Here is a 22002-nt window from a genome sequence, read left to right as displayed (position 1 = left end):
GCATGTGTGTTGATTGTCGGGCCATCAACAAGATAACGGTAAAGTATCGCCATCCCATACCCCGTCTTGATGACATGCTTGATGAGTTGAATGGTTCATGCATATTCTCTAAGGTAGATCTTAGGAGTGGGTATCATCAAATCCGGATGAAACCCGGAGATGAGTGGAAAACCGCATTCAAGACCAAGTTTGGTCTATATGAATGGTTGGTGATGCCTTTTGGTCTCACTAACGCTCCTAGTACTTTCATGCGATTGATGAATCATGTGATGAAACCTTTTATTGGCAAATTCGTGGTTGTTTATTTTGATGATATTTTGGTGTATAGCAAAACCATGGATGAGCATGTTAGTCATTTGAAATGTGTGTTTGAAGTGCTTAGACAAGAACAACTTTATGCCAATGTTGATAAATGTTCCTTTTGTGTGGATGAAGTTGTTTTCTTGGGATTTGTCGTGAGCTCAAGGGGGGTTGAGGTTGATGAATCCAAAGTAGAAGCCATAAGAAATTGGCCCACTCCAAAATCCATTGGAGATGTAAGAAGCTTTCATGGCTTGGCTAGTTTCTATAGGCGTTTTGTTAAAGGATTTAGTACCATAGCCGCTCCTTTGACCGAGGTAATCCGAAAGGACAAACCTTTTTCTTGGGGTGTGGAGCAAGCTAATGCCTTTGAAACTTTGAAACAAATGCTTAGCTCCGCACCATTGTTGCAATTACCCGACTTTGACAAAATATTTGAGATTGAATGTGATGCAAGCAAAGTGGGTATTGGAGCTGTTTTAATGCAAGACCAAAAGCCCATAGCCTATTTTAGTGAAAAACTCAAGGGAGCGACTTTGAATTACACTACCTATGATCTTGAGTTGTATGCCTTGATTCGTGCTTTGGGAAATTGGCAACACTACTTGTGGCCTAAAGAGTTTGTATTTCGGACCGACCATGAGTCCTTAAAGCATCTTAAGGCCCAAGGTAAGTTGAACAAAAGGCATGCCAAATGGGTTGAATTCCTTGAAACCTTCCCTTATGTAATCCAATACAAAAAGGGAAAGGAGAATGTAGTGGCGGATGCCCTATCAAGGAAACATGTTTTGATTAATACCTTGTCTTCCAAATTGATGGGTTTTGAAAGCTTGAAGACATTGTATCCCGAGGACCCCGTCTTTGCCAAAATCTTTCTAGATTGCGAAGAATGGGAAAGGGAGAGGTGGATTAGGGATAGGTCTTCTACTTCCTATTCCAAGTTTGATGGTTTCTTGTTCAAGAACAAGCGACTATGTGTGCCCATGAGCTCTTGGAGGGAGTTATTTGTGAGAGAGGCACATAATGGGGGATTGATGGGACATTTTGGGATTGATAAGACTTTGGGGATTCTTGAGGAACAATTTTATTGGCCTCATATGCGGAGGGATGTGGCTAAGATTTGTGGCCAATGCATTGAATGTCGCGGCGCCAAGTCTAGACTCCTTCCCCATGGTTTGTATACCCCTCTCCCCACCCCTCAACAACCTTGGGTTGATATTTCAATGGATTTTGTGTTGGGTTTGCCTAGAACCAAAAGGGGTAAAGATAGCATCTTTGTTGTGGTTGATCGATTTTCTAAAATGGCTCATTTCATTGCTTGTCATAAAGTTGATGATGCTCCTCATGTTGCCTCTTTGTTTGTTGAACATGTGGTAAAGTTGCATGGTATTCCCAAAACCATTGTGAGCGATAGGGATCCAAAATTCCTTAGCCACTTTTGGAAAGAATTGTGGGGACGACTTGGTACTAAATTGTTGTTTTCTACCTCTTGTCACCCACAAACCGATGGCCAAACCGAAGTTGTCAATAGGACCTTGGGTTCTATGCTTAGGGCCATGGTTAAAGGAAAATTAACATCTTGGGAAGATCAATTGCCTTTGGTTGAATTTGCTTACAATAGAGTCATTCATAGCACTATTGGCATGTCACCTTTTGAAGTCGTTTATGGTTTTAACCCCCTAACCCCTTTAGATCTAACCCCTTTATCTCAAGATGTTGTGTTGAGTTTAGATGGAAACAAATGAGCCGAGGCCATGAAGAAGTTGCATGAGAAGGTGAGGCTTCACCTTGAGAAAAAGAATCAAGAAACGGCCAAGAGAGCAAACAAGGGCCGCAAACGAGTTGTGCTTGAACCGGGTGATTGGGTTTGGGTACATTTCCGAAAGGAGAGGTTTCCCAACAAAAGAAAGACCAAGTTGATGCCTAGAGGAGATGGTCCATTTGAAGTACTTGAACGACTCAATGATAATGCATACAAAATTGATCTTCCACCCGAATACCAAGTTCATAACACCTTCAATGTGTGTGATCTCTCTCTTATGGTGGTGCAAGATGTTGATCCCTTAAATTTGAGGACAAATTCTCTTCAAGAAGGGGAGAATGATACAACTCGAATGGCATCAAGACCTTTTACAAGGAGCCAAGCGAGGGAACTTCAAGCTATGCAAGCATTGTTCATGAGGAGGGACATACTTGAATACACTCTAACACCTTTCCGGGGATTGCAAGTGTTCATGATAGCATGGGAGGATGGTTTGGAGAAGAGGTTGGAACATGGTCATACTTTCAATGTGACTATTACTTGAAGATTTGCAAATTCAAGTTTTGTTCCCAAAAGAAGACACCCAAACAAGGCCCTTACTTCATTAAGGGTAAAAGTGTAATAGTGTAGTTGTCTTCTTTTGAACCTTAGTATAAGTAGTAGTCTATTTCATTTGGAAGACTTAGTCTATGTTGAATATTGATGTTTTGAAATTGTGAACTCTTTTGAGTGTTGAGAGCTTGCTAAGCTATAGATTGTGAATCTTGTGAGAGGATTGGTTATTAGGGTATCAAATCCCTATTGGTCATCCTAAGAGTTTGGTGCTCTTTAGTTCCTAAATTAGAGGTCAAGTTAATTCAAGAACTTTGGTTGCTAATTTGGGTCTTTAGTTGTGTCAAATTATCTATCCTTTATGTTTCTTGTCCTTTTTTTCTTCATTTTCGTATGGAACATTGTATCATGTATAGCCGAGAACACGAGCAATATAAGTGACAGAGTTGTGAAAGACCAAACTACAAAAAGATGAGCAACGAAGCAGAATGAGTGCCAGAAAATGACTGGTATGATAAGAACAAATAGGGATGAACATAATGCGTTCTGAAAAAGAGAAAGGGATTATGCGGGAGTAGTGTTTTCTGAAGGATACAGGGGCGGCATGAGATTCCGCGTGCACAAAATAAAAGATGGACATGGATCGGAGAAATGGTAAGAGAATACTAAAAGAAGCACCCAAGATAGACGTAATTAATTGAGTACGAGTATAAAATAAAAGGGAAATATATAGCTACGAACTTAAAGGTGTACGACGACAAGGTGATAAGATAAGACCATTATTAAGACAAACTTGATATGATTTTGAGTAAGTTAGAAGTCAGTGTTAGGTACACAATAAGGGTAAAAGAGCATAAGGCATAAAGGAGTACTGCGTGTATATGACTTCACCTCGGAAATAGTGAAACCCTTAAAGGATAAGGACTGTGGGCTTGAGGAATAAATAATGTATTGTAAATTTATTAAAGGAAATAGATGATATAGGTTGGGATAAAGATAATATTACAAGAGAACCTTGGACACTTATCATCAGCACATAAGTGCTACCTAATTGAGAAATTGGAACGACTACAAGTACTAAATAGTTATTGAATGGAGTGAGTGGAATGTGGCCTTGGATGAGTTGCTACGTTGGTTGGATTACTCGATTACGGATTATCAGATGAAATTTTATACTATATATAGAGAGGTTCTTGTCACTTCACGATTTTGTTAAGGTTTCATACGTGGATAATCAAAGTCATAAACTATAAAGAAAAGATATGGATATGGTACAGTATACCCAGTGAATTGGAAAAGGGATCAAATAAATTTGGGATTGGAAATAGGGATATCAAGCAGAATACAAATAGATAATGGCATAAGTACACCCTTAAGGGGGGAAGCGGGTGTGAGAAATGCAAGTGTAAGATGGAAACACTTGACCCTGCAATATATTTGATATGGATGCTTAAACTTCAAGTGAGATCCCTTGCTGAAACAAGTTAGCAAGATCTGAAAGCCAACAATAAATGGATAGAAGTCAGAATGGTACTTGAAACAGTGCCGAGAATTATTTGTAAAGACCTTGAATGATAAGACATTAGGAAGTGGGTCTTATAGAAAGAAAGAGTACGCTAAGAGAATGGTAACGAGTAACGTAAGAGATGTTATAAAGGATAGCAATGCTATACTAAATTAGAGGCTAAGATTTGGAAATAGAGTTGTGCGCTAATGATATCGCGACTTATAAGTAGCAATGAATTTGCAAATCTTCAAGTAATAGTCACATTGAAAGTATGACCATGTTCCAACCTCTTCTCCAAACCATCCTCCCATGCTATCATGAACACTTGCAATCCCCGGAAAGGTGTTAGAGTGTATTCAAGTATGTCCCTCCTCATGAACAATGCTTGCATAGCTTGAAGTTCCCTCGCTTGGCTCCTTGTAAAAGGTCTTGATGCCATTCGAGTTGTATCATAAAGTTATTATATGAGGGAAACTCCAGCGCTATTTCATAGCTAACTCTAAAGATTGGGATTAAGAGCTAAAACGTAGAGTGACAGTTAAAGTCTCTTAAGGAAGTCGAAAAGTGATACATAAGGTTGAAGATTCTAGAATATGGACTGTAAGGTTATTGAAGTAAAATAATATTACACCTTGGGAAATTCCGTTTTATTCATAGAGTTGCGAAGGGTCTACAAGTTACCAGAGGCATCAAATACTCCAAGGATTGTAAAGTCTAGTAAATCGACGAGGGACGTCTGCGCGTTATAAAATCTTATTTAAAGATTAAGAGGTAGGATGAAGTGAACGATACATCTTAAGGGAGTAACTATATAAGAAGAAAGAGTCGAGTTATGACTAAGTGCTCCAGGGAGAGAGTAAGATTTCAGCAGAGGAGCTCGCAATACAACTGCCAACCGACTGCGAAATAAGAAGGAGAGTAAAGACAATGACGTGGAATTATTACCTCGTGAGGAAAGAGCAAGAGGAAATATTACGGGAATAGTTACTTAGAGATCTGGAATGCGTTATAATAAATTGAAAGGAATCGACTAACGAAAAAGGCTTGTGAAGGGTATAATTCAATAAAAGAGCACTGGGGGAAATATTGGGAGTACAGGACTAGTTTAACATTCGAGGACGAATGTTCTGAAGGGGGGAAGGATGTTACATCTCGTGTTCTCATGAGTTGGAAAAGAGTGCGAGTTAAATGATATCAGTAACGAACACGAGGTTATTCCCCAAACTTATAGGTGGTTAAAGTAATGGTACACATGTATCGTAAGGATTTGAAGTTAAACCAATCGAAGAAAATAAGTTTTGTCGAGTTTCAATATTTATTTGAGTGAAATACGGTTCAAACTATAATATCTCATAATTCGGACTAGGAAATTGAACGACGATCATGAGCAAATTTACCTGAGTTCGGAAAATTTGGTTATATTCAAGCATGAAAATGTATACGAGGAATGAAGTCCCGAAATAATTTAAGATGGAAGAGTGTGACGACGATGATTGCTAAAAATATTTTATGTATGACAAATGAGGCTATGGACTAGTGTTATATTACATGTTCATGACAATGAGTATATGAAGCTTATTGGAAATAATTACCATTTAAGTAAATGGGGACCAAGGAATTAATTATGGGTGTAATTAGTTGAGATAAAGGAAATTATTTTGTTAATTGGATAAATTCTATAAGAAACCACTTTACACGTGGAGTCTTGTCATGAAACATGACAAGTGACTCATGTAAATGTAAATAGATATATGGACGTGTTTGTGCAGCCAAGGGACATGATATCTACTAACTATTCTTATCACTTTAGATGAAAAAAAAGATACATAAGCCTTTCTTTCCATTTGGCTCAACACTTTTATACTACAAATACTTTTAACCCTTTCATTCCAATTGGTATGAATTGCAGCAACATTAAGCTATATATTTCAGCAACTTTTAGCTCATTCCTTATTTTCGATCATCAACGCAACAAATTATTTTGAAGCAGCAACGGTATTTAATTATATTTCGGGTTTTGCTCATCGCTTCGATCTCGGTATTCCATTCCATCGTGTAGTTGAATCTGGGTTTCTTCAAGGTGAAGTAATATGGAAGAAGAGTATTTCTTGGCACATAAGGTGAGAATTATCCTCTTCTAAGTATATTTAAATTCATTGAAGTCATAGCTAAATCGTGGGATGAGAAATACGAGAATTATACCGTAAATCGTATTTGATGTTGTTGTTGGCTCATGGGCTGTTTGTTGGACTGTTTTGTGGGTTATGTAGATGTTGTCATGGATGGAGATTATGGTAAATAGCATGAATAATACGTTCTTGATGCTGATATATATGTCTATGTGTTTATAGAGAGAATCGATGGAAGATTTGTCGATATAGATTTGGACTAAAAATTGAGGAAAGAGATTTTGTGTTCTTGAATTAGTTGAAAGGGGATTTTGGCATAATTCTTACTTTGTTTGATATGGCAACTCGTATGTACGATTGTTGCTAATGTTGTTACCATTTATTTGGAGTTGTTTAAAGTTGGATTGGAGCGGGTAATATAGGAGAAATGCTGCCCGAATTTTGTTAAGTAACGTGCTAGCTTAGACTTTGGATTCTAAGTGTACTATATAGTTAATACTTGATATCAATATTGTGGTTGTAGATTGGGGAGTCCGGGATCTGATTTATGGTTAGCTTGGAGCGGATGAGTTATGTAAAGCTATCCCTTCTTTCTTTTGGCATGATCTTTATGAAACAAACAGACGACGAGCATATAACTCCAAAGAAGCTCCTATTCTTAGAGACACTAGGATGGCTAATGTTCTTGATTTCCAGAACTTATTTTATTATGTCTTGATACGTGTCTATGATTCCAGCCGTCCTATTTTTGATATAATCCATAGTGACATTCGAAGGGTACTTGATATGACTATTGTCTTGATTTTCAAATGATAGTTCATTTTGATTATTCTATTGAGTCTCAGATATGACTTAGTTTGCATATGGTTGCTCACTACTCTGCTCGTGCATGCCGTAATATATCTTTCACCGAGTCCCGGGCCGGGTATGTTTTCGTGTACAGTTTCACTGCATTGTTCACCGAGTCCCTCACTAGAGGGCCGGGTATGGTATATATATATATATGTGTGATGATATGATGATGTGATGATATGGTGATATGATGATGTGATTATGGCGCCAAGGATGGCATGTGATGACTTTATTCACCGAGTCCCATAATGGGCCGGGTATGATATATGATATTGATATGCATGATTTACATTTCATAAGGCAAGTGTATTGGTATTTTGAATGTCATACTTGTCTCTTGTGATCTCTATTTCAGTCATGATCCTCTTTATTGTATTTCATGCTTTATATACTCAGTACATATTTCGTACTGACAACCTTTCTTCGGGGGGGCTGCGTTTCATGCCCGCAGGTACAGATACTCGATGTGGTGATCCTCCGGCTTAGGATTTCTACTCAGCTGTCTTGGAGAGCTCCATTGTTCCGGAGCCTAGACTTTTTGATGAAAGATGAAGAAGATCAAGAAATCCAAGAAAATCAAGAAACACAAGATTGAAATTCAAGAAAAAGAAAAGTCCAAGAAGCTCAAGTTTGAAGATTATTTCCCATTCTTGTTTCTTGAATCCTTTTCTAAATAGGTTTCTTGTTTCTTGATTTATATTATAGTAGGATTTAATTTCCTATCATTAGTAGGATCTTTATTCTAGTTCTAGTAGGATTCTTGTTTTCTTTATTCTTTTCCTTATAGAATAGGGATTTTACTTTCCTTGTTTTTAGCTATTTCCTTTCTAGAGTAGAAAAGGGATTTGTAGTCATAAAAGAAGAGACCCTAGGCCTATATAAAGGGTTCTCATTACTTGTAAATATACTATTCACGTTTAGAGCAGAAACCTAAATTTTGCAATAGAGTTATTTTCTCTATTTGGTGTTCTTTATCCTTGTTTTTGGTTCCAAGCAAGGTGGTGATAGTCTTTATCTTGTTTTCAATAGCGTGTGGTGTTTCTTTATCACGTTAATTGATTTCAAGTGGTGACTTAAGAACTTTATTTGTTTTGATCATTCAAGAACGCGGTTCTTGATTAAAATTCGTTCTAGTTCATACCCAAAACCTTAATTTTCTTTCCATCGTGCCAGCCTCAATACTTACTTGATTTAAACGATTCAATAGTTATTTTTATAGTTCAGATTGTCATCTTTCACATAACTTTTGAATAACTTTAATCCAACGCCTATAAATTGAGATACGCCCGTTTCTTGAATCTGCCCATCAAATCGCTTCAAGAATTGATCCTGGTCGATTGGTTCTTTGTTAACTCGAAGAATCACATCAATTATGATGAAAGATGAAGAAGATCAAGAAATCCAAGAAAATCAAGAAACACAAGATTGAAATTCAAGAAAATGAAAAGTCCAACAAGCTCAAGTTTGAAGATTATTTCCCATTCTTGTTTCTTGAATCCTTTTCTAAATAGGTTTCTTGTTTCTTGATTTATATTATAGTAGGATTTAATTTCCTATCATTAGTAGGATCTTTATTCTAGTTCTAGTAGGATTCTTGTTTTCTTTATTCTTTTCCTTATAGAATAGGGATTTTACTTTCCTTGTTTTTAGCTATTTCCTTTCTAGAGTAGAAAAGGGATTTGTAGTCATAAAAGAAGAGACCCTAGGCCTATATAAAGGGTTCTCATTACTTGTAAATATACTATTCACGTTTAGAGCAGAAACCTAAATTTTGCAATAGAGTTATTTTCTCTATTTGGTGTTCTTTATCCTTGTTTTTGGTTCCAAGCAAGGTGGTGATAGTCTTTATCTTGTTTTCAATAGCGTGTGGTGTTTCTTTATCACGTTAATTGATTTCAAGTGGTGACTTAGGAACTTTATTTGTTTTGATCATTCAAGAACGCGGTTCATGATTAAAATTCGTTCTAGTTCATACCCAAAACCTTAATTTTCTTTCCATCGTGCCGGCCTCAATACTTACTTGATTTAAACGATTCAATAGTTATTTTTATAGTTCAGATTGTCATCTTTCACATAACTTTTGAATCACTTTAATCCAACGCCTATAACTTGAGATACGCCCGTTTCTTGAATCTGCCCATCAAATCGCTTCAAGAATTGATCCTGGTCGATTGGTTCTTTGTTAACTCGAAGAATCACATCAATTATGATGAAAGATGAAGAAGATCAAGAAATCCAAGAAAATCAAGAAACACAAGATTGAAATTCAAGAAAAAGAAAAGTCCAAGAAGCTCAAGTTTGAAGATTATTTCCCCCATTCTTGTTTCTTGAATCCTTTTCTAAATAGGTTTCTTGTTTCTTGATTTATATTATAGTAGGATTTAATTTCCTATCATTAGTAGGATCTTTATTCTAGTTCTAGTAGGATTCTTGTTTTCTTTATTCTTTTCCTTATAGAATAGGGATTTTACTTTCCTTGTTTTTAGCTATTTCCTTTCTAGAGTAGAATAGGGATTTGTAGTCATAAAAGAAGAGACCCTAGGCCTATATAAAGGGTTCTCATTACTTGTAAATATACTATTCACGTTTTGAGCAGAAACCTAAATTTTGCAATAGAGTTATTTTCTCTATTTGGTGTTCTTTATCCTTGTTTTTGGTTCCAAGCAAGGTGGTGATAGTCTTTATCTTGTTTTCAATAGCGTGTGGTGTTTCTTTATCACGTTAATTGATTTCAAGTGGTGACTTAGGAACTTTATTTGTTTTGATCATTCAAGAACGCGGTTCTTGATTAAAATTCGTTCTAGTTCATACCCAAAACCTTAATTTTCTTTCCATCGTGCCGGCCTCAATACTTACTTGATTTAAACGATTCAATAGTTATTGTTATAGTTCAGATTGTCATCTTTCACATAGCTTTTGAATCACTTTAATCCAACGCCTATAACTTGAGATACGCCCGTTTCTTGAATCTGCCCATCAAATCGCTTCAAGAATTGATCCTGGTCGATTGGTTCTTTGTTAACTCGAAGAATCACATCACTTTTGGTACAGATCTTTTGATCTATATATATATGTTTATCCAGGGGTACGCCGGGGCCCTGTCCCGTCATATTTCACTATCGATACTCTCAGAGGTCTGTAGACATAGGTGTGGGTTGTGTATAAGTTTTGTTCAGCTGTGTCTATATGGCTTACGTATAGTATTGACATGTTATGACAGCCTTGTCGGCAGGTATGGTATTGACATGTTGTGACAGCCTTGTCAGCTTATGTATGGTATTGACATGTTGTGGCAGCCTTGTCGGCTTGCGTATCTTATTGACATGTAGTGGAAGCCTTGTCGGATGACGTTTGAACCTTTGAGGTTCTTTTGCAAAGTCTCCATATTATTCTTAAGAGTCAGTTTGTCTATATTTAACAGGTAACGTATACGAGTGTCCAGCTTGGGCACTAGTCATGGCCCACGGGGTTGGGTCGTGACAATACAAGTGTTAAGAAGGTTCCATAAGGATTGGATATCGAACGAAACGACGGAAACCATTTCAGGGAAGTGGAGTTATACGACCACTTATACGATCCGTATAACTTTATACGGTCCTTATAAGGTGTCCGTATAACTCCCAGCAGAGAGTTGAATTGCTGGTTGGTGAACCACGACCACTTATACGGACCATACAATACTATACGGACAGTATAAGTGTCCGTGGAAGTCCCGACGGGCTGATTTTTAATGTTTGTATAAATAGATGCCTTGGGTTCTTTTAATTCATTTTTCATATTCTACAAGTGTTGAGAGCTCAAAAACCCTCCTCTAAGCATATTCCACTCAAGTTCAACTGAACACAATGATCCTTAAGACTAGAATCAAGTGTTTATGTGTTAGAAAGCTTTCAAGGGTTAGAGGACTACAAAAGATTCCATTGGAGGAGAACTAGGGTTTGGTTCAGGTGAAGTATTTCCACTCAAGATTCATTCCCACACCATCTAAGGTATGTTTTATGGTATTTCCATGTTGTTTAAGGTGTTTGAATGTTGAAACACTTGGATTGTAGAAGAATATAGAAAATGGGTCTTGAATGTGGGAATCAATCTTTGAGTAATAGTTTGGGTTGAGTAATGATTCTTGATATGCTATGATTATAATCATGTTGTAAATGACATTAAGAACATGGGATAGACATTGTGTCTAAGATATAAGTGTACTATGACCATGAATATGGATGAATTGGAAGTGAATTGAGAAGTAAGGATATGTATGTGATTAAAGAGTATTGTTATGCTATTGTGAATGTTATGATTGATGTTTGGGAGTTGATATATGATATGGAGGAAGTCGTATAAATAAAGGAGATGCTGTCCAATTTTCTCTAGCTATCGTGTATGCTAGCTATTGATCTTTCTAATGATATTATAACTCTAATGAAGGTAGAAACGTGAGCATTGAAGGAGAACGTGCAAGTGATAGGATAGTTGAATGGAAAGGTATGTAAGGCTAACCCTTCTTTCTTAAGGCATGGTTCTTTGGCCAAATATCTATTCTTCTATGAGCCTATGATGCTCTCCAAATGATTCTATCTTCAAAAAGCTACAAAGCTTATAATTCTTGATATGTATTACGATTGTACTAAATTCCTCATGTGACGAATAATCCTATAAGGATAGATGTAATGAAACTACAATAATGATGACGACGATAATGGTAATGATGATAATGATGACGACGATAAATATTATAACGATAATGATGACAATGATAGTAGTGATAATGCTAAAGATGCCTATGACCATATATGTATGTGTGCCTATGTATGGCTATTATGAAACCCCGAGCATATATGGCCGGGTAGAATCTATATATATATATATATATATATATATGACGATGCGCGCGCACCACTGCAGTTGGGTACGGATAACATTGAGCCTTGGTAGGGCCAAGTATGTGTAACACTGAGCCTTGGTTGGCAAGGTATGTATGATAACCGAGCCTAATCATGGTCGGATACGTGAAACACCGAACCTTCGTGGTCGAATGCTATGTAAATGATATGGATATGTATATGATATAGATATGAGTATGAATATGAACATGATACGAATACGAATAAGAATATGCATATGAATACGATTATGGACACGAAATGTAAATGAGTATGGATACGAATACGGATACGGATATGGATGTATATACACAATCACGTATTAGAAATGAAAAGTCCCTATGAAAGGCAAGTAAGTGCTTATGACGATGATACTACTATCTTCCATATTATGCCATCTCTTATGTTGCTTGTTATGCTTCTATAATGATATTGATCATGCTTTATATACTTAGTACATTCTTCGTACTGACGTCCTTTTGTTTGTTGACGCTGCGTCATGCCCGCAGGTGGCCAGGGAGACAGGCTTGATCCATAGCTATATTTCTCAGGGACTACATAGCGGAGCTCCACTTCATTCGGAGCTATAGCTTTTGGTATTGATTCTTTTGTGCACATATTTATGGGCGTAGCAGGGTCCTGTCCCGCCTATATGATATGACATACTCTCCTTAGAGGCTCATAGACATGTGTATATAGTTAGATCTAATTGGCCTTGTCGACCTATATTTTGGATGTCATTTTGTTAGCCTCGTCGGCTTATGTACATTGATATGGGCACAGTTGTTAATGATTATATAAATGTATTGGTTGTCCAATGGGAGTAGTATGATTGATGGATAGAATGTATAATTTATTATGTGGCTCACCTAGATGTAAAAGGTAAATGTATGATAAGGGGTGCCCGGGTGGGATAGCACCGGGTGCCCGTCGCGGCCCTCCGGTTGGGTCGTGACAGGATCCTACCCACACATGACAAATCCAACTAAGACACACCCAGATCCCTTTTACCTCAATCATACCAATGAAACAATAGGAAATACGACTAACAGACAACAATCAACTAACTCCGAACCGACTTTTAGACCACCTAATCTTGAACAACCATTAAATAACAAACATTTACCCTCCACGGAAATTCCCTTAAGTGGGTAAATCTTACCCTTTCTTCCACAACCTGAAGGACTCGTAGTTTAGTGATCAGACTCAATCAACACACAACCCACAATGGACACCAGAGTCAAACCACTTATGATGTACCAAGTAAGAACAAGTAAAGCAATGCAGTCAAGGATAGCAATCAACGTACTCCCAAACACGTAGCCACGCTAATTGGTCAATTCAACCGACCTTCCTTTTTTTATCAATGGATTTTGAGGTTACTTGTAAACACCTCATCTCCACAATCATGAGGAAATTAATTGTGACTTACCAGAATGAACCATGACTATATGTCATCCAACTGGAATCAGCTTTGACACTGCCACAAAATAAGAACACATAAGTACAATGCAATCAATGTTAGTATCATATTCGTACACACATGCTAAATGGTAATGTTTTCCCAAATAGCCATGACCTGCAGGGTACCCATGGTGTCCATGCACCACTTACTCTGGAACTGACCTCGGATACTGAGCCTATAACTAGGCCATATCCTCACCCCCAGTCAAATATGCCTTTTAATAATTATATGTTCTTTCTCATCTCAATGTATTTCCGTTTTAACAATCAATAAGGTGTAGCACCCCAAGTCAGGAGTGGCGTGACCAGTACACGATACCAAACTAAGCCCGAGCGAACCACTCTAAATCTAAAACTCTAGGGGAGTAACCCCCATCTTGAACTGATAAGGTCTACCTGCACACAGACAATACCAATAAGTTGGCGAGGCCGCAAACTGGATATATAAATAAATACTCACTATCTCATCTGAACTGGGCACACACACCCAAAATATATGTACACAACTGAGCAAGCCGACGAGGCTGCTATGATTGTACAAAGCCAACAACATCCAAGTAGACATATAAAAGCCGACTAGGCTATCACACAGACACACTATAAAGAGGACTCGTCTACAAGCCTCCAGGGAATGTGTGACTGTACCCTACAATATGTAATAAAAAAAGAGAGACTCCAAGGACCTGGACACTCCGAACAAAAAGGGAGTTTACCAATCATCTGATATCAGATTCTGCCTACTGGAAAGGTCCATCAGTCTATCAATTTCTACCTGCAGGCATGAATGCAGCGCACCCGGCAAAAGGGACGTCAGTACGAAATAATGTACCGAGTATGTAAGGCAACGATAACTGAAACTGAACTGAAAAGAATACAATATGGAGGACAAAGAATTCTCAGAATATCCCTCTGATCTGTCTCAATACAATGATATCATATGTCTCATTGACCAAGTGGACAGGTACCTGTAAAATCTCACTGACCCGTTGGTCAGGTAAATCTGTCTCACTGACCAAGTGGTCAGGCTAAATAAAATATCTCACTGACCAAGTGGCCAGGTGAAATAAAATATATGTATATCATGTATGTGCAAAAGAATACTGATACTGTAACATGTCTCTTCTGTCTCTCTATGAACTCAAGGACATACGAAGGGGATATAGCCCCTCGGAAAGAACAACAGAACACTCAGAAATCATGCAACAATATGACAAGATCTACTTAGACAATTTCTGGTCACAAGGTTATTATGCTCTTACCTTATATGGAATCATGCGAAGAAAAAAAGGAATAACCATAACATATCTTTTGGGTCTCCTTACTACCTAACACTTATTCTCCTAAGCTCGTAAATCGTATTCAATAGAATTCATACTATTGTTAGGCTTATCATCATATGCTTGTCTTAAGCCTTCAAATTAATTCCTCTTAGAATCTGCCGAAATTCGGGCAGCATCTCCTTTGTTTATATCCCTATCCCAAAATCAAAATACCAACAACCAACAAGAACAAAAATGATACTAACATTAACAACATCATTCTCAATACAATTATGCTCCATAAAATATCCTACACGATGTTTACCTAATTTCTCAACCAACTAATTCATTATACGACTATTTAACAGCTCTATCTTCGTAAGTAAACCTAAATCAGTATCAATAAGGAGAGAGATTCATACATTATTCTTACTAGAACAACAATATCTTCAATAGTTACCTTGAATCCACGCCAAGATCCATCGCAGTATGATACTATAATCAACACTATACGCTAGGAACCTAAATCTCGAGATTCACTTGATTTGGGTTAAAACTTTATGGGTGGAAGTCGAGGGAATGTTCTAGGGGGTTTTCGATAAGTGTGAGGAGTAGATGGATGAAAATAAGGGGTAAACCCCCTTTTTATATTGATTGTTTTGGAGTCGGTTTTTTCCCTTCGCGTTCGCGCCACCTTGGGCGTGTTCGCGAAGAGTTTCCCAGAGGCTTCCCTTCGCGTTCGTGCTACTCCTAGGCGCATTTGCGTAGGGTTAATGTCACGACCCGGCTAGGGCCATGACGGGCACCCGGGGCTAACCACTGAGCACCAATCATTCTATTACTCATCTGCTCTAATTCATGCATCTTATGCTCATAACCATGGTAACTATTATCATTTGAAACATATTTACTTTATATACATGAGCCTTTCGGCTATCAAAATAATATACATACATATACAATGAGGAACTTGCGAGACCATACTACCCACACTACGCATCTACGAGCCTCTACAAGAGTACTAGCCATATGGACGGGACAGGACCCCGTCGTGCCAAAAACATGCATATACATATATACCAAAAGAATAATCAATGGCACCTCCTAAAAATGGAGTGCTCTTCAAATCAGCTAATAACTCCTACGAGTCTGGATCGCCTCCCTGTCTACCTGTGGGCATGAACACAGCGTCTAAAGAAAACGGACGTCAATACGAACATTGTACTGAGTATGTAAGGCATAAACAATAATGAAACATCAATGAAATGAGGAGGCATCAAATGAGGAGCAATCTGTGACTGACTGTGAATCATAAAAGAAATAATGCATGCTGATTTACTTTCATAATCATCATCTCATGTATGCGTAAACATATATAAGCTGCCAGACCATTAGCCTGCGTCCAGGCCTCCCGCGTCCGGGGTACCATCTCATGCTGGCCACTAGTGGTGTCTGCCCATGTCGTCTGGCCATGGTGTATACGCTGCCCACCTTAGCGGTGACTGCCCGGCCATATAGGTGTGGTGTTATATCATCATCATAATATGCTCATCATAGTATGCTCATCATAGTACATGCATAAAGACTCAAGGACAACTATACTTTATCGGGGTGACGTAAGGTCGTGATCCCCCGATTTCATTATGGAGCATTCATTAACATTCTGCCTCACCTTGAAGGAATTAGCATATAAGGTGAGTGTATACAATAACGACATCAATGGGTTATAGATAACATCAATAGCTTTATAGGATCATCATATCATGGATACTAGATTCTTTAGGCTCAAACTTATCATCATCATTATCGTACTCATAGTGTATCTCTTATTCCATATGGCTATTGATGAACAAGGGCTCTTAGTTTTCTTGAAGATAGGAAATTCATGTCATAAGATTCATGCCTTAGAAAGAAAGTAGTAGCCTCACATACCTTTGTTGTTTAACTACTCTATTGCTTGCTCATTCTCCTTTAATGCTCACGTCTTTACCTTCAAAAGAATTCGCATTAACATTAGCTAAGCGATTATAAGAACGTGCTTACTGAAGCTAAAGAAAATTGGGCAGCACTTCCTTTGTTTATATGATTTCCTCCATATTCCATATCAACTCCCAAACATCCCTAACATCATTCATAATATCATAAATAACAATCATCATTTATCTATATTATCCACATTTCACAATTTCACTTCAATTTCCGCATAATCACGGTCATATTTCACAATTACATTCTTTCAGGTATAATTCTCATTACATGCACTAAATGTCATTCATAATCTATTTACAATCAAAACATATCCATATTCATGATTCATTCCAAACTACTACTCAACAATAGCACTATTCCCACATTTATGACCCATTTTCTATATTCTTCAACAATCCAAGTGTTTCAACTTCTCAATATCTTAAACATCATGAAAATATCATAAAACTTATCTTAGATATTGTAGGAACAAGCCTTGAGTAGAAATACTCTTCTTGCACCAAAAACCCTAACTCACTTCCTTTAAAATTTCTTGGCTTAGATGACTTTAATGGGTTTCATACTCTTGATTCTTGTTGGTTTGATGAAGTTGATCATCAATTTCCTTTGAATTATTGTGGATTAAATGTACGGAACCTTCTAGAGGTCTTGAGAGAGATGAAGGAACGTGGGAAATGAATTTAATGAAGTGGGAGCACATTTATATAATCAGAACTTATTCAGCTCGTCGGGACTTCCACGGACACTTGTACGGTCCGTGGAATATTGTACGGCTCGTACAACTAGTCGTGGTTCACCACCAGGGAACCATCATCTCTGCTGGGTATTCTACGGACCAAATGGTCCGTGGAAAGTTTCACGGTCCGTGGATGTGGTCGTGGAACTCACAGCTTTTTCCGAAGTTGTCCGCGTTGTTTCGTTTGATCTCCAATCCTTATACAACCTTCTTCACACTTGTTAAATACTTCATTAATGATCTAAACATCCCTATAACTCTCCCTCAAGGCCTTGCCAAATAATTCTTAACGCAATAATTTTATGAAACCTTTCCTAAACCTCATTTATACTCCACTTATTCTTATCAATCCTTATTCCACCAATTCATGTAACTTCAATATCTTAACGTACGCATTCTAAGACTACCAAATATTCATCTTATAGTCTTAAGAACTTCCTGTTACCCTCAAGCTCGCATTGGTTCATTTACTATGCGACGTCATGAAATTTCCAAGGTGTAACATTCTTTCCCCCCTTTTGGAACATTCGTCCTCGAATGTTAAACACTCGGGAATTCTACAAAAATTTCGCCAGAGTTTCCCCTGTAATATGGCACTACCATCCTGTCACAACACCCATAATAACATTGCCTCACAGGGCTACAATACAATATCAATATATTTATGGCCACACACGACCACAAGCATGAAAAGTAAGCATACATACCTCATAATGTTAGTGCTTCATCTTGAATCTCTCCTAGGGGTTGGAATAAGTGCAGATATGTGGATTTCATTTTCTCTTCTGCCTCCCAAGTCATTTCTTCTCGGTTGTTGTTTCGCCACAAGACTTTGACTGAAGCTATTTCCTTATTTCGAAGTCTCCGTACTTGCCTGTCTAATATGGCAATGGGCTCTTCTTCATATGCTAGCTTTTCTGTCACCCGAACGTCATCTATTGGAACAATCCTCGTAGGGTGATACAAGATTAAGAACGAAAAATAGAATTAAAATGCAAGAAAAGAAAAGATAGATAATTTGACACAACTTGAGACTTAATTTAGCAACCAAAGTTATAGAAAACTAAGACCTCTAAATTAAGAGCAAAAGAAACACCAAATTCTTAGGAAGACCTCAAGGGATTTGAATCCCAAGCAACTTTTCCTCTCAACAATTACACAATCCAAGGCTTCACAAGCTCTCAACACTCAAAAGAGTTTTACAATCTCAAAATATGAATAATCAAAATAGTCTAAGTCTTCTAAATGAAATAAACTACTATTTATACTAAGGCTCAAAAGAAGACAACTACACTATTACACTTTTACCCTTAATAAAGTAAGGGCCTTGTTTGGGTGTCTTCTTTTGGGAACAAAGCTTGAATTTGCAAATCTTCAAGTGATAGTCGACTACATTGCAAGTATGACCATCTTCAACCCTCTTCTCCAAACCATCCTCCCACGCTATCATGAACACTTGAAATCCCCGGGAAGGTGCTAGAGTGTATTCAAGTATGTCCCTCCTCATGAACAATGTTTGCATAGCTTGAGGTTCCCTCGCTTGGCTCCTTGTAAAAGGTCTTAATGCCATTCGAGTTGTATCATAGGGTCTCCAATACACTTACGGAGCATTGAGACATGAAAACCTGGGTGGACTGATTCAAGCTCTGAAGGCAAGTCCAATTCATAGGCTACATGACCCACCTTGCGGATGATTTTATAAGGTCCAATGTATCGTGGACTTAATTTCCCTTTCTAGCCAAATCTCATCACTCCTTTCATTGGCGACACCTTCAAAAATACCCAATCATTAACTTGAAATTCCAAGTCTCGCCGGCGGTTGTCCGCATTAGACTTTTGGCGACTTTGGGCCGTCAACAATCGATCTCAGATCACCTTGACTTTTTCTACCGCTTGCTGAATCAATTCAGGGCCTATTAGTTGTGCTTCTCCTATTTCAAACCATCCAATTGGGGATCTGCATTTCCTTCCATATAAATCTTCATACGAAGCCATTTGGATACTGGAATGATAACTATTGTTGTATGCAAATTCGATTAGAGGCAAGTCATCATCCCAACTACCACTAAAATCTAGTGATACAATAACGGATACGCGAAAGCAATAAATTAACAAGGAAAGTAAAGGATAGATAGATTGACACAAGAAAATGGAATTAAAAGCAACCTAAAGGTGTATCAAACCTAAAGACCTCAATTAATTAACATAAACAAGCACCAACCTCTTAGGATGACCTCAAGGGAATTGAATTCCCAAGCAACCAATCCTCTCACAATCAAAGATTCAACAAGAGCCATCCATGACCTCTCTCATAAGTTTCTCTCTCTAGAGACAACTCTCAAAATCACTCATCTTTTCTTCCAAATGTCAAAAGTCCCCTAATGAAATGAAAGACAATGTATTTATACTAACTAAATAATAGAAGACCCTATTATTACATAAATGCCATTAATGAGGCAAGGGCCTTGTTTGGCTAGTCTTGTGGAGATGGAAATTTTGAATTTGCGGATGTGGCCTCTTGCGTATAGCCTTCTTTGCTCGGTGGCCACTTTAATGCTGTTCCATCTCCCATCCGTCCTCTCCATGCTATCATCCAAACTTTGGCTCTACGAGACGGTCCTTTAAGTGTCCTTGAGGCAACTCATCTTGCATCATTCTCCCCTTCTTGAAAAGGATTCGTCCTCGAATCTAAACCTTGAAAAACCATAAGGGAGACAAACAAAAACATACTCCTCAAGGATTGAGGGTTAGCACACAATGCAATAATCACATATTCATGCCAAGGATGAACAAACTTGTGGTACAACCACACATCTATGACAATCATGACTAACATTTGCACACATGAGGTATCAAGTATTTGATTCCTCCAAGGTTCATGACATAAGGGAGTAATAAAACCAATGGGTTCAAAATACGAAGTATGCAACTCGACATTGGTTCTATTTGATATGTAGCATAATGTCCAAACAAGAACACTCTCATTTTTCAAGCAAGGACTCCCCCAAGATAGTGCTCTCAAATCACACAAGGTGTCACCCGGATCAAAGGGAACGAACATCCATCTAGTGTGGTCAAGAACACAATCGGCTAGATCATAAGAGCCTTCTCCCACATAAGATGCACTCCCTATATGCTCAAGAATGTCATCATAGGCAAGCAAGTAATAAAGAAAGGTATCACGTAAAATAACTTCCTCATCAATATCACTCCCCAATGTAACCCCACCATTCGGTTCAAGGACAAGATTATCCAAGGGGCTACTATGAAGTTGAACATGAAAGGAAGAATTTGCAATTTCTAGACAAGAATTACCTTCCTTTGTAACACTTTCCTTCCCCACAAATGGAGCACAATTCCTCAAAGGAAGATCTCCATCATGGGAAAGAGTATCTTCATCCCATAGTGGGTGACATATCACATTATAGTCTCCAAAGGAAACTAAACGTTCAATATTACCAAACACCCCACTAGGTTCATCACTCTCAATAGTCATGTCATCCTCAAATAAAACATTATCCTTTACAAGAGAGTAATCCATGAACAATGAGAAGTCAAAGCATGTCATTTCACTCTCAAAAGAACCAATGTCATCTTTCAATGCATTTTCGCTCACATGACTATCTACATGACACACATCACCATACAAATTGGAGTCTTATCACGTGACACTAAAGTACGATCAAGAGACTCATTTCGACATGAAACAAACAAGGGTGAGATGTCACATCCTTTCAATTGACCAACTATATCAACATTATCACTAACTAGAGGTACATTAAACACATCACAAAGATCCTCACGTAGTGAATTATCATTACAAGCACGTTGATCAATACAGGTTTCAACACGATTTGGTAGTATGTCAAACTCGCAAGAATTACTAACAAGATGACCACATGACATTGTACTACCAATCAATTCACAAGTGCCAACACTAGGTGGACACAAATCGATCTTGCAAGAAGAATCAATTTTGTCATCTAAAGGATCAACTAGTGTTTGATACAACTCGAATGGCATCAAGACCTTTTACAAGGAGCCAAGCGAGGGAACTTCAAGCTATGCAAGCATTGTTCATGAGGAGGGACATACTTGAATACACTAGACACCTTCCCGGGGATTGCAAGTGTTCATGATAGCATGGGAGGATGGTTTGGAGAAGAGGTTGGAAGATGGTCATACTTCAATGTGACTATTACTTGAAGATTTGCAAATTCAAGTTTTGTTCCCAAAAGAAGACACCCAAACAAGGCCCTTACTTCATTAAGGGTAAAAGTGTAATAGTGTAGTTGTCTTCTTTTGAACCTTAGTATAAGTAGTAGTCTATTTCATTTGGAAGACTTAGTCTATGTTGAATATTGATGTTTTGAAATTGTGAACTCTTTTGAGTGTTGAGAGCTTGCTAAGCTAGAGATTGTGAATCTTGTGAGAGGATTGGTTATTAGGGTATCAAATCCCTATTGGTCATCCTAAGAGTTTGGTGCTCTTTAGTTCCTAAATTAGAGGTCAAGTTGATTCAAGAACTTTGGTTGCTAATTTGGGGTCTTTAGTTGTGTCAAATTATCTATC

Source organism: Lycium barbarum, chromosome 8 (assembly GCF_019175385.1).
Source record: "Lycium barbarum isolate Lr01 chromosome 8, ASM1917538v2, whole genome shotgun sequence".
NCBI classification, from domain to species: Eukaryota; Viridiplantae; Streptophyta; class Magnoliopsida; order Solanales; family Solanaceae; genus Lycium; species Lycium barbarum.
Note: the sequence above shows the minus strand (reverse complement) of the source record.